The following is a 17817-nucleotide window of genomic DNA, read 5'->3' as shown; positions in this document are numbered from 1 at the left end:
TTCTTAGTAGCTGGTACAGTGCTGTGTTTTGGATTTAGTGTGAGAATGATGTTGATAACACACTGATGTTTTAGTTGTTGCTAAGTAGCGCTTATCTTAAGCCAAGGACTTTTCAGTTTCCCGTGCTCTGCCAGCAAGCAGGTGTGCAAGGAGCTGGGAGGGAGCAGAGCCGGGGCAGCTGACCTGAACTAGCCAAAGGGGTATTCCATACCATGGAACGTCATGCCCAGTATATGAACAGGGGGGAGTTGGCCGGGCAGCGCGGATCATTGCTCGGGAACTAACTGGGCATCGGTCAGCGGGTGGTGAGCAATTGCATTGTGCATCACTGGTGGGGGGTTTTTTTTGTTTGTTTGTTTGTTTTGGTTTTTTCCCTTCCTCCCCTCCTTTTTTGTTATATTCCTTTTCATTACTATTATTATTATTATATTTCATTATTACTATTGTTAGTATTATATTTTACTTTAGTTATTAAACTGTTCTTATCTCAACCCACGAGTTTTACTTTTTTTTTTCCTCCCCTCTTTCCTCCTCCTCACCCCACTGGGAGAGGGAAGGGGAAGCGGCTGCGTGGTGCTGAGTTGCTGGCTGGGGTTAAACCACGACAGACCTAGACCTTCCATTGGGATGAATAAGAGCAGAGAGACCTCAATGGTTACGCAGAATCAGGCCTTCTGTTGTTACATGGGGTTATGTGGTTACGGATGCCCCGTTTTGAGTTCGATTGTAATTTATTACTGGATGATTTAAAATTGGAGAGCTTTTCTGTAAGATATATGTGGAGTGGGGAGAAAGAGGCAGATGAAAAGAAGGGGAGGAGAGAATGAGGCAAATACTCTGTAAAAGGTTAAACTACTTGCAGAGACAGCTAAGGTGGGAACAAAAGGGAAAGCATCAGAGGATAAGCAGCAAAGCATAAGATTAAGGGGGAGAATTGTAGATATGATGGCCCAGTAACTTACCTTTATATCATCCTCTTCATGTTAGAAATGATCTTGGGAAGCCAAGCTGTGGTTCAGAGACAAGATGCAATTCAAACACTGCTTTGATTGTGACCTCTAAGGCAAAGGTTGAAGTGACCATCTACGTTTTGCTTATGTAGATGAGGATAAGCACAGAATCCCAGAGAGAACTCTGGAGTCATCTCATAAGGATTGTGGTGGTTGAATCTCACACAGCATGAAGCTGTGATAGCAGTACCTCCCTTGCAGGTAAGTATGTAGGTTTGGATAAATATATATGTTGTCCATCTGAAGTGTCCACGCCAGAGTTTGTTTTCCTTCCTTTTAACACTTTCTGTCCTCAGATATTTCAGTTACTCATGCATTGGTTGTCTGTAAATAATCCTCACTATTCCTTCACTGACTGCTAAAATTGGGATTGAACGACTACAGGGTCAGTTCTGCATATGACAGAAGAATAGTAAACATGCTGCTAATACTTTAGGAACGGGAAGAGCAGTGATCAATTACAAATCTGTTCACCTTGTACCTCAGTGGGCTGAAATGCTTCAGGATAAATTCTATGGGAAAGACACAAGGGAGGAACATGGAAACTAAGATAAAATGCAAAGCAGCTTTACCAAAGATTGATTATGAGGATAACTGAACTGATTACTTGGTAAAGGATTATCACTTATCTTCACATAGGAATGGATGGTGGATTTATCTGGATCATTTTCCATGGTGCTACATGGAACAGAGAGGAGGGAGTTTAGTATAGGTATTGTAAAGGGCACAGTGAAGTAGCTTGCAAGAAAGTGTCAGCAGAACATGCTGCAGGAGAAAATTTGGGTCTGAAGAGATGATTAGTGAGAATCATCTGAACTGATGAAGAACTGATCTGGATATTACTATTTAACATCATATTTAATAACAGTGGCAGAAAAAGTAGGAGTGTATGAATAAAATTTACTGGTGACACAAGATAGGAACATGCCTTCAACACAGAAGCAAACTGTAGTATCAGACAGGATTTCATGGACTGCTAATAGTACAGAGAGGATAGACATGCTATAGGAATGTGTAACAATTTTCTGCCCTATACTAGTTAGGCACATAGTGGAGGAGAAGGATTAGTATGTTGATTGTGTGCGGTATCAAAATTAGCAGTGAGAGAAGCCTCATAAAAAGAGATTCTAGGATATACTAAAAGCTGTATGTGCCATAAACTGGAATAATATTTATGTCACTGCATAAAACACTGGTAAGACCAAGTTTTGTGTTTTGTTTTGGTCACCCAAATACAAAAAGAAATAATTCAAGTGGAACAGGTATGGGCAATAGCTACTAGGAGGATCAGGGAAATGGAGATCTGTTGTGCAGAGAAAGACCAATGGGCCTTGGCTTGCTTGGCCCCCAGTAGAAGGTTGCTACCCTTTCTGCGGCAAGTGCTTTCGTAAACACAGAAGAGAGATGTCAAAGCATGTTTCCTTTTCTCTGGTAGCATTGTCAGTTTAAAAGCTTTCTGCTTCTGTTCCAACCCTGTGCCATGCCCTTGCCTGCAGGCAGCAGAGCTGCTTGTGAGAGTCCGGAGGACCAAGGCCATGCAGCAGATGAAGGGTAAGGCTGGCGATGCACAGCTCAGGGCCAAAGGGAGCAGGGGCAGCCGCTTATTGAGAGGGCATTGCCATATAAAGATACAGGGGAACTCTACTTCTATATTAAGCTAAAAAAATAATAATGTCGGAGCAAAACAAATTAGTGTAAAATTAATGTTTAATGGGATGATGGGAAGGCATTCTTGAGTTATATGTATAATAACTCATCCAATGAGTGCCATTTATCTTTGTTTTAAAAATCCCAGAATACGACCACCTCATTTCCCTGCAAATTATGCCTTTAGAATTAACAAAACAGTGGTAAACTCATTAGCTCATGGATTCCTTTCCCTCCTGTCCTAAGTATGAGGAAGAATTAGAAGTAAATTGCTATCTGAAGTTCAGAGGAAGTTTGTACTAACTCTAACAATGATGCTTGAGTTCACCAACTGCTGTGTGAAGTTATGTCTTTTTTAAACTTTATTTGAATTTAATGCAAGTATTGCAGCACCTTGTATCTTTAGCTACATTTTGCTCAGGGGCAAAGTATTCAGATTGGCGTAATTCAGATATGTCAGAAATCTCATGCTTGCTGCTTGAATGTGCCGCCTTCTGCCTTGGTAAAAAAGAGAGGATGACTGTTTACTTTTTAAAACAAAAACAGGAAAGTGAATTCTAGTGTTTCTCCCACTTCAAGCCTATTGCCAGTTTAGCCTGGATTTCTGTGCCCTACTCAGTGTTTCCCCTAGTGATTTTGATTGGGCACACCAAGCATTCATTTACTTTTAATGTGTTTTAATACATATTAAAAGGAACTCATTAATAGTATCAAATATAAAACACTCAAGTATCATTAATACAACAACACTGGATCTTGTTCCTTGAGCATGCTGCTAAATTCAGAGGGAGCAGGCCGAGAGCCTTAGTCAAAACCAGCGTGTGTGAATTTTTTATTTTTTTTCCCTGTATTTCTTTTCAGTGCTGAAGGCGTAAAAAGTTTGCAGGAAAACATGGCTCTTGGAGGAAGGTGATAGGTGAAAGATGGTAGCTTGGCTTTGTGTCAGAGTGCCTGAGATTGACAGTTCTGTAACAAACAGAACCAGGTAAATATGTTTTGCAGGACTGAGTTTAGTTATGCATATAGCGAGGCAGGGATTAATGTCAATGTGTCATATTTTTGTCAAATATCCTGTGCTTTTGGTTTTGTTTACTTTTGAGTGCAATCTAATTATTTATATAACCCTGACTTTTTTTTTTAAAGCATGTAGGGTTGGCAGTTCAGTGGCTCTGCTGTTTCCACCACATCCTATCTAAATTTGCTTGTACCTTGTTAGTAGCCATATGCCTGCCTGCCTCTACAAATTTTTTCTGCCCTTCTGTAGCAGGTGCATGAGTCCTCACTGCGTATGCAGCTTTAGGAGTTGCTGAATGCTTATTAATGGTCACCTGCACTGTCTCTTCTTCATCTCATTGCACCCTGTGGTTTTTGATCTGAAACTTGCAGACATGCTGATGAGCTGGAAAGCTTTTCTGCAGTAGGAAGGGGTGTACTGGCAAAGAGGTTGGCTGTAAGACTTAGGTGGAAGAAAGTGCTGGTGACAAGAGCTTTCAGTAAACCTCTCTGAGTGTCGGAGCATCACCAGGTTGTGACTCTGGGGCACAGCTTGGGCAGTGGAACATACGTAGCTGCATTGCGGGGACTGAAAACAAGCAGAAGAAAAACCCATGTAGAGTCAGAAAGACGATGACTTCTGTGAACTTGTGTGTTTCCGCGTGTAAGGCTGACTCCTGTGGGGTCCGCCGTTGCCTTTTATCGTAAACGGTAGCATGCAGCTGAGCTGGTGCTTGCCAGGCAGACCTAAGCCACAGAAAACTCAGTTTTGACTCTTCAGTGAACCAGTTGGGTCAAGTCTGCAGTCTGATGGGCCTCTGTCACTCGTCTTTTTGATTAAAGGCTAGTGTTATGGTTCTGTGCAATAGAGATGAAGGTGGTATACATCCCAGAGAAGATCCTTGTTGACTAAACCAGAGATTTTAAATAAAAGTTATTTCCTTGCCATTCAGTCGTTGAATTTTCTCCATCTGAAACTGCGTAGACTATATTTAAGATTCAGGCTGTTACAAAGTTTCATGTATAATTGTAGTGAATTAAACTGATAAATGCTGATCTTTTAACACCAGTATAGCAAAGAGATGTTACTGAATCATACCAGAACAAGAGATCCCAAAATAGTGAGACCTAAAACGCTGTTCTGGAGTTAACTGGAAATCTTTTATCTGTTTTGATTTTTTTTTTTTTCCAAAAGAGTTTTCTTATAACAGCCAGAAGATTCTTTGATTTAGAAAAGATGTATTGTTTGGTATTTAAAAAAAACAAGACTTCATGAGAATTAAAAATGAAATATTACATGAAAACGTACATAGTTTTATTTCTACTTCTGATATGTCAGGAAACCAAACCAAAAATGATAACAACAAAAATATTTCGGTTTTAATTTTTCAGAAGGAAAACGCTTGTAAGTTGTAATCTCCTCTGAACAGGTACTCTGAGCTGTTGTGCTCTATGAGCATTTAAGCAAAGACAGAGCTGTTTCTTTTTTTTTTTAATAACTCCATGGATGTAAGTTAGCAGCAAGAATTATTAAAACTGTATTTTTGCCACTTTTTTAGTGCCATAAGATCTTGTTTCTTTAAAATAAAAACAACTGCAGTGTTAGCAATGAAAACATCCTTTTTATTTATAGCACATTGATAAACGTAACTTGAACTTTTTAGCATGCAAACTCGGCTAACAGTCTGGGGCACCAGAAGGTATGAATTTCCATCACTACAGTAACTTAGAGCACTCATACCATTTTCTTCAAAAAGTGCACTGTGACAAAATAATTCAGCTTTTCAGCTTTTTTGGGTGAGTTATCAGGTTCATCTCAAGGTTGAAAAGGATGTTCAAGTAGGCAATTAACTTACCAGTTTAAGTTAGAGCTTCGGTTTGCTGCTTCAAGGAGGACATAATCTGGGCCTTGGGCAGTTACTTCTCTTTTAGCATAAATGAACACATCAAGTATGAAATTTAACACGTTCTTATTTCTGTGAAGAAAAATGGTCTCGTGGTAATGTGGTATAAATACCAAGTGCAACATAGTACGTGCTCACAATTGAAGGCTTTAAGATCAGAAGAAAGTGGAGGAATAATGTGTAAATATTTTTTTAAAATAAAATTTATTATTTTAAAGTCCTTTTTGTCTAGTCTCCCATTAACAAGTTTTAGTCCTTTTTATTACAAATGTTAACAGGCTGTACTTTATATAGTTTATGTACTTTATCTTCTTGTTTTCTGGTGCCCTGTAACTAACTTTTCATGTCTGAGGCTCTGCTATCTGTCAAGGCAGTTTTAGGCTAGCATAGTGCAGTACTTTGAAGGAGAGACGCAACATGCTCTCCCACAGAGACTTTGGTTTCAGCTTATTGATTAACTTCTTAGCTTCTGTGACTCTGGTGACTGGGCTTTAACAAGTACCCAGAAGTCAGGAATATTATAAATGAACTCTCAGAAAAGGAAGCAAACAGCTGATTTTATAGTTCTTTTCTCCATGCAGTTAAGATATTAAACACAACTCTCTGTAAAGCACCACACAAACTCTCTAGTAGCCTAAGATACCATATGCTGAGTTCATTTATTAACCTGAATTTTTTTTTAGCCTCTGAAGAATACATTTCTGACCTGTCATTGATTTCTCACCTGTCTCAAAAAGGTGATAATTTTTCTTCAAACCTTGGCTGCTGGGGTTTATGTGATTGTCTATATCTTTAGGGTTTTTTCTTCAGAAAAATACATATACTCTTTTTTAACTTCTCAATGACAGAAAAACTTGAAAATGTGGATGGCAAAGATTCTGATTAGAAAGAAAACAGAGGATGCTGCTCTCTTTGTTGTGATCTTGGGGTGGGAGGTATGAATGTAGTTTGTAGCATTTTTGATTGCCTATGATAACACGTCCCAGATAATAGATTGTTGAAATACATAATAGTGAATTAGACAGGGCTAGCACACGGGTGTGAGTACTAACACGTGCATATTGTTTTAAGCGTTAGCGTTGTCCCTGACGTGGTCTAGTTGGCACTCCAGGAGCACGGGCAAAGCCTAGACTGTATGCAAGAAAACATCACACTCTCACCCAGAAAATTACAGATTTTGGCCAGGGAGAACAGCCCGGTCTCTCTTCATTAGCTGTATCCTTACTGTGCACCTTGGGCATTAGCTGTCGTCTGGCTATACTGGCACGTTCAGGGATGCTTCCTGAGCTGGAAGCAGGGCTTGCCCACTATAGGGATGATTACCACTAGCAAGAACAGGACAGAAAATGCTGAACAGATGGTATACTTTAATTTTCCACTGTTTTGTCTGTATTGCTTAAGTCTCTTCCTTTAAATACAGGAGTCAAATTATAAATGAATCTGTAGTTCCTCTCCACTCAAGTGGAAAATATGTTATTGTCTGTTTTTATGAATCCATTTAAAGCTGCTTACTCTTCTTTTCCATAGCTGCTTTCTGACTCTTTCTCCTGCTGTTATCCAGCTTTTTATCACTCTTCCCCAAACTCCTTCCACTCCTCTCCTACCAGACACTGATGTGAAAGGAGGCAAGAGTGACACAGCAGTAAAGCCAGGCTGGGTGGATGCTGAAGGTGGTTTCATGCTAGTGACAGGCACGCTCTTCCAGCGCAGCCCAGAGGGGAAGGGACCCTGCAGAAGGAAACCCCTGGGGAGGTGGGAGCCCTGTGCTAAGACCCGTTTCAAAGGTGGTGCGGCTTCCTCTGCACTGCGGTCACTGGCACCCTCCTGTTTGTGAGGGGGGAGGCAGGGAGGCACTCCTGCAACCAGGCAAAGCAGGGCAGGTGGCTCCCTTCATTACTGAACCTTGTTTTTTCCTTTCACACATGCATCTGCCTGACTGAAAGTCACTGGTGTTACACGAGTGATTTGTTTGGCTGAGCATCCTCCCTGCTCTGGTCTGTAACCCACCAAGGCAATGAGAAGAAATGGCTGGGGTGAGTGTATGTAGATATATCTATATATACGCACATACATGGATACACCACACACCCCTCATATATATATGTGTTTGTGTGTACATATATATGCACATACACCCTTGGTATGTGGTATTGCATGTATGTTTATATGAAAGGGAAAGACAGTGAACACGTTGCACTGAAGTGAAGAGAAAATGATGAGTGAACCAAAAAGTTTGAGGCGCTCATTTAAACTGAATTGTATCGCTGATTTAGCCAAGTCCTACAGCGCTGGAAGATGGCATTGGAGTAGAATCCTATTATATCTCTGTATTTCTTTCAGTGCATCTCTCACTGGCTTATCAATAGTCACTTCAGGAGCAGAATGCTCTGAGGCAACATAAATGCAAAATAATGGGGAAAAGGCAAAACCAATGTTGTTGAAGATATTTATCACAAGTTCAGTATAGATTTTTATTCTGATTATTCCAACTGCACCACGTGTTTGGAATGAACTGGCTTAATCTTCTTGAATAAGCGGAAAACCTTCAGATACAAATATTTTGTGATGCCTTTGCATTTCTGATTGCAGCTAATACCAGAAGTTCTAAAATACTGCAGCTCTGCAAACACTGCTGTGTTTTGTGGTTACCTAGAATTTGTATTTCTTATGAGAAAGATATAGCCTAACCAAAGACTTGAATTTAAACTTCTAGATGTTTATTCTGACTTCTGAATGACAGAAGCCACGTTTTGTGGCTTGCTCATGGGAGCTAATACAGTATACTCCAGAGAGCACAAACAGGGCTTTTTTGTCCTTTGACATAGTAACTTGACTTATTTTTCCCTAAATCTATAAAGTCAGTTATTCAGATTGAAACCTTCCAGTTGCTCGTTATGAAGGAGTGGGAGTTGGCAAGAAATATTCAGAAAATTCATGCTGCTATTCTGGGTGCCTCTTATAAAAGAGAGGGGGAGAGAATTTGTGTATCAGTGGTTACTCTATATGGATGTGAATTTGTTTTTCCCTCCAGCAATTTCATTTTTCAATTCCAGAGTCAAAGCCACCTTCTGAAAAGAGATCTGTATTTTGCCATTTATAAAAAAAGAAGAAAAAACAACCTTGTAGGCTTTCCTTTCTGTCTTAGCCTGTCGGGCAGCATTTGCACTTGGGCTGCCCTGTTGTACCCTGAGTCTGGCTGTGCAACACAAGACCGTTTAGCTTGGTTTCCTTCTCCAAGCTCCCGGGATGTGCTGAGAGCCGAATTCTTCAGCTCAGGCAGCAGAGGTCCAGGACGTTAGATGTCAAGGCGTTCGATTCTCTCTGCTGAGCTCTCCAGGCATGTCCCATTTCATGGATGAATGCAACAACCCCTGTGAAGACAGCCAGGTTTTGAAAACAACCAACCCCTTGCCACAACCATCTTGCTTAAAAAAAAAAAAACAACCAAAATGCGTTGGTGTATAAGATTGCGTCATATACGTAGTGCCTTCAGGGTGTCAAAAGGGCTTTCTTTGGAGCCAGATACTTCAAAGGAAAACCAGTCCCTGCGTATGCTGCACCATGCTGTGTAGTGGGGTTGGCGCTGAGCCTATGTTTGTTTGGTTGAAAATCTATGCAGTCTTTCTCCAGGGTCTGACACTTAGCAGAGGTGGGACGTTGATCCCAGATGTTACTGCTGCTTCTTGCGTCAGTGAGGTCAGCTATCCGATCATTCACAGCATTTCTCAGAGGATCGCTTTCTTGCTCCAGTCTCCTTAAAGTCCCAAGTTTGGGAAAAGGAAGCCTGTGACCCAGATTTAAGGAAAATACTATTGGTGTTGCCCTGTTTTAGTCAAGCACTTCTTTTTTTTTATTATTTTATTTTATTTTTTTTATTTCCTCCTGTAAAAAGAGAGGCTGAAGAGCCCTGAAATTACAAAGCCCTCTCCTACACTTACTTTGTTTTGAGGTAACGATTTCTAGCTCGGTTACAGCAGCTTTCAGCTACTTTGAGCAAGTGCTTTCTCAGACGCACCTGGTATTGCCTGTCTTTGCTAACAAAAGTCTCAGATGTGTGTTTGCTGGGGCGGGTGTGTAGGGGGGTAGATTTGTATCTGTCTAAGGGAAGCGTAATGTCTTGCTTTGAGGCTTTGGAGGGGCTGGGGTGTGCATGAGTGAGGGACCACGAGCTCTGTTTCGTCGCTGCAGCTTGTAAGTGAAAGGGACTCGGTGGGCATGGATATTGCAGTTGCTGTCAGACAAGCAAGCGTGGCCCCCTGTGATTCTCTCAGAGCATGGGAACAAATCTGTGTAAAAAGAATGTTCAAGCCATTTCATAATCAGCTTCATAGCCAGGTCTTGGAAATACTGTAAGGGCTGCCAAAAATCAGTTGTCTTGAACAAGGAAGAAAGGTTGAAGAAATGGAATAGAAAAAAATAAACATGACCTTACTGCTATTAACCTGACCCAAAAGACAAAGAGGATGGAGATTTCTAAAAGAAGCCAGCCTGTGTTGTAGCAATGGAGCGCAGCGCAGCAGGTTGTGCAGTGCTGAAGGTGAGCAGATGCAGGGAGCAGGCTCCCTCCCTCGCTGACCCCATGTCCTGCCTATTAGCAGGCGAAAGTAAACCAGAAAAATCACGAGCAATCTGCTGGGCAAACAGTTCCTAAGGAGTTACCAAAATGGCCTGGCTGGCCTGACACTGGTGTCACGCAGCATGCTAGGGAAAACTGCTCTCTGTGGGGGATTTTCTGAGGCTGCACCGGGATGGATGCAGCAGCAAGGTGTTGGAGCAAGAAAACGCGTTTGGTTTTCTGAAAGTATGGCATCAAGCTCTGATTTGTATGGTCCACACTGAAACACAGATCTCATCCTTTCTGATCAAAGTACAGCATATCTAGAATATAAAAAAGGGCAAAGAGAACTCATACAGTATCTAAAGTATCGTATAGTATCTATGTAGAGAAGCATATCGTTAACAACATCTGATAAAAGGACAATTAGTGGTCAGGATGGAAAGCTGTAACATAGAGGTGAGCAGGTTGGATAGGCGTAAGAAATGTGATTTATCTGTCTGCAAAGGATAATAAAGTAGTCATTCTCTACTTAACTATGGCTATAAAGCTATTATTAAAACCAGCCTGGAGAGTGCCTAGTGTGCAATGCCCAGGCGGACAGCAAGCATAAAAGGGTGCCCTTGGTTGATGTCATGGCTCTGTGTTTTCTGTTCCTCTCTGAACTATCATGATCAGCACTGAGAATGTCATTAAACTGCAAGTGCTTTTTCATGCTTAGATGTCCTATTTTGTCTAACTTTTTACAGTACAGAGTAATTTTAAAGAAAAGGAGAAACACTGAACAGACTGTAGTCAGTTTAATGGTTTTCTGTCCTTTTCCACCGTTAAGATTGTCTGCATAAAATGCACTTTCTCAGCCTTTTGAAAAGTACTCAGGAAGTTTGTGCATCAGTTGTTTGGGTAGGATCATTCTGATTTCAACACATTATAATCACCTCAATGCTTGTTCTATAGATTTCCATTCCTGTGTAACCTAATAAGGTTATATTTTTAAATAAAGTCAGACGTGATTTTGCTGAAACTGCTAGGGTTCTTCTCTTTTGACTTAGAGTGGTGCATTTGCGATTTGAGGAACTCGGATACAAATGACTGGGAGAGTAATGCCAAATTCTCTATAATATTGCAAGCACCATGCAGAACCGACTTCTTTCACTGTTGCGCTTCTGCTCAATAATAAAAATAAAATACAATTCCTGACTGAAAATAAGTATATTAATTTTGCTTCATCAGTTGCAAAGTGAGTAATTATTGAACAAAATGGCTATACATTTTTTCCATGAAAATGCTGGTGTCATCTGCCACACTAGAATAAGCACAACACATTTCTGTGGTAATTAGTAGAGTCGGTCAGGGTTTCTGGAAGTCAAAAGAGTTCACAAGTTGACCCACATGTGTTAATAACTTTGATTAGAGCTTTTATTATCAATTTCAGCACTGACAGGTAACTGCACAGATGGTAAAATTTAAGCTGCTCGTATGCTAGTAGAACTTGATCGTTCATCTACCCTGAGTTTGCAGAAGAGGAGTATGATCCTAATTAGAAGCAAGTCTGTATGCAAACAGAAAAATGTAATCCCTTCACTAGAATTACACTAATCTGCTAGGATAAATTCAAACAGCAGAGTTTATTTTGTTTTTAAAATATAATTTACTGACACTTCATAAAAAACTGAAAGTACAACTAACTTTGAAATACGATTTTCATTTTTAATCTTAATTATTCAGTTATGCCTTGAATTACAAATTGGTTGTGCATGAATTCTAATCGTGCCTGATATCTGGTATCGGGTTATTCTGCAGATAGCATAACCAGCTGCAGAATTTAATGTAATCTCTTCAAACCTGCAGAAATACTAATCTCTGAACAGCCTATTTAGAGGGCATTTCTATGCCGTAGTCAGCTGAGAAATTTAAGTGAAGCAGGATATTCAGCGTGATACTTTTTTTAGCTTTACCTAGGTTATAAATCTCACCATAAAACTGTCATTCATTTACTGCTCCTAAGGAGTACATAATAGCTTTGCCTAGGATTTGTTAGGTATTTTTTTACCTGTTTATATTTTATGCTACCAATATTATAATAGTTAGTGCTAGAAATGTGATAGGGAAAAGAGAAGAAATATTGCTTCCAAGCTGGTAAACTGTCTTAAAACCGTAGGGTTTGGATCACTGATTGCTGGCGTGGTAATAAAATACCTGAACAGACACTGTCTCTGTCCCAGGTGGTTGGACTTTTTCTTTTTTAGGGACTTTAACTATTCTGAGCATAAACTCACGAGACTGAGATACGTAACGGTGGGGCACTGGAGGAGAATGAGGCTTGTAGCAGGGAAATTCGGCTTTAGGGAGCTTACAGCACTAGTTTGGTAAAATAAAATTATCTTAGGTCTATGCACTTTTGCTTAGTATTTCTCTGTTGAAATTTTCTTCAGTGTTTTCTCCAGCATATGAAATGCAATGTATTTGTTTAATTTAAAATAATGTTTGCTCTATAGCTACAGCTGTATCTAAATCTGTATGTATATGTTTAATTTAGATAAAAAACCACTATGTGACAGTGGATGCCATTGTATTCTACAAATTTCAGGTGACTGCATGGAATCTGTTAGGTAATGACTTTTTGTGTCATGTCCAAGCTGAAAATTGACTGACAGGACAAATACATAGTGAATTTTTCCCCATCGTTTTTTGTGAATCAGTTTTATATTCTAAACCGTATCAGATAGAGCAGGTTACAAAGTCAGACTTCTTTTGCTTCATAGACATGGACTTTCCTCTTAGACCTTTGTATCTTGTGCATGTGCTGTGCTCTTCCTCAATGAAATTGTTTGGAGAGTTAGATACATATATTTGGTCCTGTGCAATGAGCTGAACCATCTGGTCTTTCCTGCTTTTTTTTGCCTTGTAGTGAATTGTAGCTCTTGTAATGGACTTTGAGTAAACCATTGCTAATTTTTGTAGATAAAGTAGAAATACAACTTTGGGGTGTATTTCTATAAAAATAACGCTGTTTAAAGTGAAGGGTTCAGAGGCAACTATTTTTTGCTGACTTCTGATGTGTAGGCATGTGAAAATGAATTGCAGAAGAACAAATCATAAAGTTGCTCTGAAAGCAGGGTAGAATACAGCAAATCTAAAGAAAAGAGTAACGAAAAGTTTTATTTGCCGGAAAAAAATATTATAGCATCATAGCTCCCCAAACTTAAATTTGTTACAGTAAGTAAAGATTTCTTGTATAATGAATATTGTGTTAGAAAAAAACATTTGCATCTATATTTTAATTATTGCTTATCACTACATGTTTCTTGTGTGTCCCTGAAGGTATGTGTGTGTCTGCTTTGGGACTAAACGTATTCTCATTGAACTAAATGGCCCGTGCTAACTTCTGTTGAAATCAATGGTGTGGAGAATGAATTCACCCCATTACAGAATCTGGTCTTTAGTGGGAAGAGAACTGGGCCATTTATTTACATTCGCTTGTGTTTCTTCCTCCATTTGGATGCGATAAACCTGAATATAATCCTCTTGAGTGCTATCGGTTTGAATAGATTTACTTTTTTTGTCCGTAAAACCAGGGTAACTTCTCCAAACAGTTTTCAAGGGATAGATTGAAATAATTAATGCACATCTAATGACTAATTCGGTGGGATAACACTTTCCTTAATGGGATTAATTCCATGCTTGCATATACAAGAAACTCCTGGAGGCACAAATGAGGCTACTGCAAAGCACCTTGAAGTAGTATTGGTCCCCAGTACCTTCCCTCTTCCCCTCTATCATATAAGGAATACACACTAAGTCCAGATGTGAATGACTTATAATCAAAGCTAATCTCAAAAAAGCATTTTTATTAAGGGAGAACAGTGTTTTGTTTTATACAAGCCCATGCATTATCTGGGCAGCCCAGCTTTGTGTTATGTATTTTAAGTGATACAATATATAATAAACAGTTCTGTGGCAAGAAGAAATTTTAATGGATAGAAGTAGAAGAAGGATTTTAATAGAGAGTACATAGCAAAAGTAAATGTAATGCTAAGGATCCTTTTCACATTTAGGAGAAAATTTATTTCCTGTGGGCATTTGATCATTTGGCAATCTTTCACCCCATCCAACAGTTCTGTAACTGCACTTTCCAACATTGTGCTTCGAATAAAGCTTACCTAAGCTCCCAGTGTTATGAAAAATGGAGCTTGTATAAATCTCCTTTGCATTCTAACTTCATCTTGGCTGCACATAGAAAGTAAACAAATACAGTTTCCAGGTAGTCTTTTTATCTGTCTGCACATCTCAAAGGCTTCCCGATAAGGCTTTTTGTGGGGAGAGAGCAACTGTTTAAAGTAAATATAATCTTAAAATTTTCATCCATTTTAGAAGCAGCATTAAAGACCTTAAAAGAAACACGTTTTATGAGATTCTCAAGCAATTAGATCAGTGCAGTGATAGTGCAATACATAATTCTACTCTTACAAAATTAGTCAGAGTGAGAAAAATCAGAGAGAACATATCCCTTCTTAAGTGGCTGTTTCAGATATGTGCTCTAAAACTTGAAGGTATGAACAGAATTGTTCTGTAAACTATATCTGATAAGCGGCTGAGAGCTACTTGTCTACATTAAGACTCAAGGAATAAATACAAGGAATCTAAATGCTCTAGAAATAGCTATGACATTCCTCCAGGAAAACAAAATAAAACAAAATCTAGTCATAAACAACAAGGTGGGATTTCTGTGTGCGGTGTTTCTGGAAAATCTTTTCATGAAAAATCCTGAAGAAAAACCAATAGAGTAAATTCAGTGCTGTAGATGAAATTAGTTTAAATCGGTGATGATAGCTCACTTTTCCAGGTTCCATATACTGATTTACATGACCTAGACAGAGCTTTTCAGAAAAGGGCCCCTCTGTTTCTACATGCTTCACAAAGTGTGAAGTACGCATACTAAGATCACAAATAAGATCAGCATTGTAGCTTATAGCAATATGCGCATTATCAGCCGTGTTTCCTAATGAGATCAACCTTATGCAGTCACTGTCTTTATCACTTGGCCCATTTCCACCAAATTTAACAGAAGGGTTAAGGTTTCAAGAGGCAATTAAGTTTCTCCAGGTTTCATGAGAACTGACGGCTGGATGGAGGGAGAAACTCAAGGCAGTGCCTGCGTGGCAGCAGCACAAGCTCAGCAGGGACCTGTTTGGTTTAGGCTGCCGTTGGCCGGCTGATGGACATCCACAGCAAACACCACCACCGGGCAGGGCTGGCATTGTGTGACCTGCAGGGACATGAGGATGGCAGAAGGTTTAAGGTGCATTCAGAGACGCTGGAGTTTTTTTTGTAGTGTAGGAATAAAAACTTAGGGAGCAGAGGAAGCAGAGAGTTGCATCTGAGGATATAAAGCAGAGAATACAAATTAGAACGATGAGTGATTTCAATAGCCTTTTTTTCCCCCCTGTTTGTGCTAACTTTATGTGTCTATAATTCAACTTGTTCTTGGTTTAATGCAAATACAGATCAACCTCTGAAATCCCATCTCTGTCATCATATGTGCTTGACAGTATAAAAATAATAGATCCTGCAGTGTTTGTTTTGGTGGACTGATGTCTAACTCTAGCACTCACTCTGGTGGATTGACTGTTACTGTAGAATATTGCCATTTTTTTCCTTTACAAAAAAGATCTGCAAAAATCCCAGTGTGTTAATGTTCAAATACTTTCTTCTTCTGCCCCTCTGCAACGAGCACGTTCAAGAACTATACGAAATCTCAGGGTCTTTAGCGCGTTCCTGTCGTATCCCATCCTTTTTTCAGCATGCAGAACATGAACCAGTCACTTTGTCATTAAATGCTTGCAGGAATCGATGGAGATTTCCTGGACAGCGGGAGTGCAGAATTTGGCCTATGCTCTTCAAACAAGCTGACCCAGAGCATTGCTATGGGTCACTAAAGCTTTGTGCAATATTGTCTGTAATTATTGCTAGCAAATGAACTCTGAAGCTGAGTCTCTTTTGGAAAATGATTTTATGTTATTAATAGGTCTGCGATGTAAGCTTAAATACAGAGTGGTTACCTGGACTGTCAACAACATAGAACACTGAAAAATTTAAAACTGCAAAAAATAAATGCTTTTCCAGAAAGCCTATAATGCTGAGGATTTTCTGCTTTACAAAAAATGCAGTTTTAATACCCATCTTATACATCAACAACAGAAACTGTGATTTATTTTTTCCTAACTCTGCACCATTATATTTTTAAATTTGGTGTTCTTACTAATTTTAGATAGCTTTGCTTGGAAGCTGACATATTCCCTTTCAGCACAGTAGTTATTATGACCAATGAACAATTGGGAAAAAAACTGTTAATACAATAGAAATTAACTATCAGAATAGATATAAGGCATGACTGGAGACTTTACTTAATATTTGTGAAAGTAGTTTGATGGCTAACAGATACCTCTGTTAACACTTCTCATTTGTTAGTGGTGATGTAGAGATATATTTTAATGTATATATTGAATACTGGAATTAACTTGATAAATTTTAATATTAGTTGCATGCACTGTAGATATGGGTAAAGCATAATTGTTTACTTTCATCTCAGTCACAAACACTGACATAAGAAGGTTTGAACTCTCACTGCAAATATACAGGAAATTTTCTTTGTGATGAGAGCTTGGGGTCCTTTTTCTTGTTTTGCCTTGTCCACAAGTCTGTCTCTCCATAGAGAAGCAATTAAGAAGGTACTAACTTCTAGTGTCTGAGATTTTGAGAGCAATATTTTTGACATTTAAAATATTACTTTCCTTATTCTTATCATATGGGTGGCAAAATAAAGGTATTGCGTAAAGTCATTAATGATAAGGAAATTCTTTCCTCCTATTTCCCCCCACCTCCCACAGGAATGCATTGCTTTGTAACAGTCCTTAATTCAGTCAAAATCTTTGTATAGGCTCTTCATATTTGCCATTTCCTACCTATGTATGAGAAGGTATGTCTCAAAAGATATAGCTTTTTTTTTCTTTTTCTTATCCTGTAATGCAATCTGAGATAAGGTTTTCTAAAACTGGGTGTAGTCCCTCAGGTGGCTTGTAATAAAATGTAGTAATGGAGGTGTACCAGCCACAGTTTTATCACTTGACAGAGGAGCACAGGCCTCAGCAGTGAGGTGTTAATGGGGACATAAAGCAATGCCCATGCGCCCCACTTGCAGACCCATGACTAATGCCCTTTCTCTTTAGCAGTGTTTTACTTTGCCATAAAATTTTAGCTGTATAGTTGCAACATGCTATGAAAATGTGAATGCTCCCAAATTAAAGGAAGAACATTTCAGGGGTGGAAGAAGCAATTCCTTCTTTTCTCAAGGGGAATTTGTGAGGGTCCATGGAGTTAGGGTTTGTTCTGAGACCATTTGCTGAAGGGCTCCGTCGAGGACCCAGGCAAGGTTTGTTGCGATGTTTCCATTTTGTGATAGCTCGTCCGTTGGCTCTTTTTTATGAGGCCTGTGAAATGCTTCATGTTCCGAGTGTTGTTTTCAGAGTGGAATATTCCCCAATGGTATTATTATTATTGCTAAGCTTTGGTGAACAATGCTGCAAAAAGAATATGCAGGGAATTAATATTAAACCAAATCCTTAATCAACCTTTCTCTTTACTCAGTACGTAACTACTGTTGCATGGGTTTTTTGTTTGTGCATCTTCTAGCAGAGGGAGGAACATG

General features: G+C 39.3%; 1 protein-coding gene across 1 annotated transcript in view; it reads left to right on the top strand.

Annotated features, from left to right (window-relative positions):
* Window positions 1-17817, top strand: part of CD247 (CD247 molecule) — a 60468-nt gene that overhangs the window by 22393 nt on the left and 20258 nt on the right. The window lies entirely within an intron of this gene.

The sequence above is a fragment of the Gymnogyps californianus genome, chromosome 1 (assembly GCF_018139145.2).
Source record: "Gymnogyps californianus isolate 813 chromosome 1, ASM1813914v2, whole genome shotgun sequence".
Taxonomy (NCBI): domain Eukaryota; kingdom Metazoa; phylum Chordata; class Aves; order Accipitriformes; family Cathartidae; genus Gymnogyps; species Gymnogyps californianus.
Note: the sequence above shows the minus strand (reverse complement) of the source record. Positions and strands in the feature narration are given on the sequence as shown.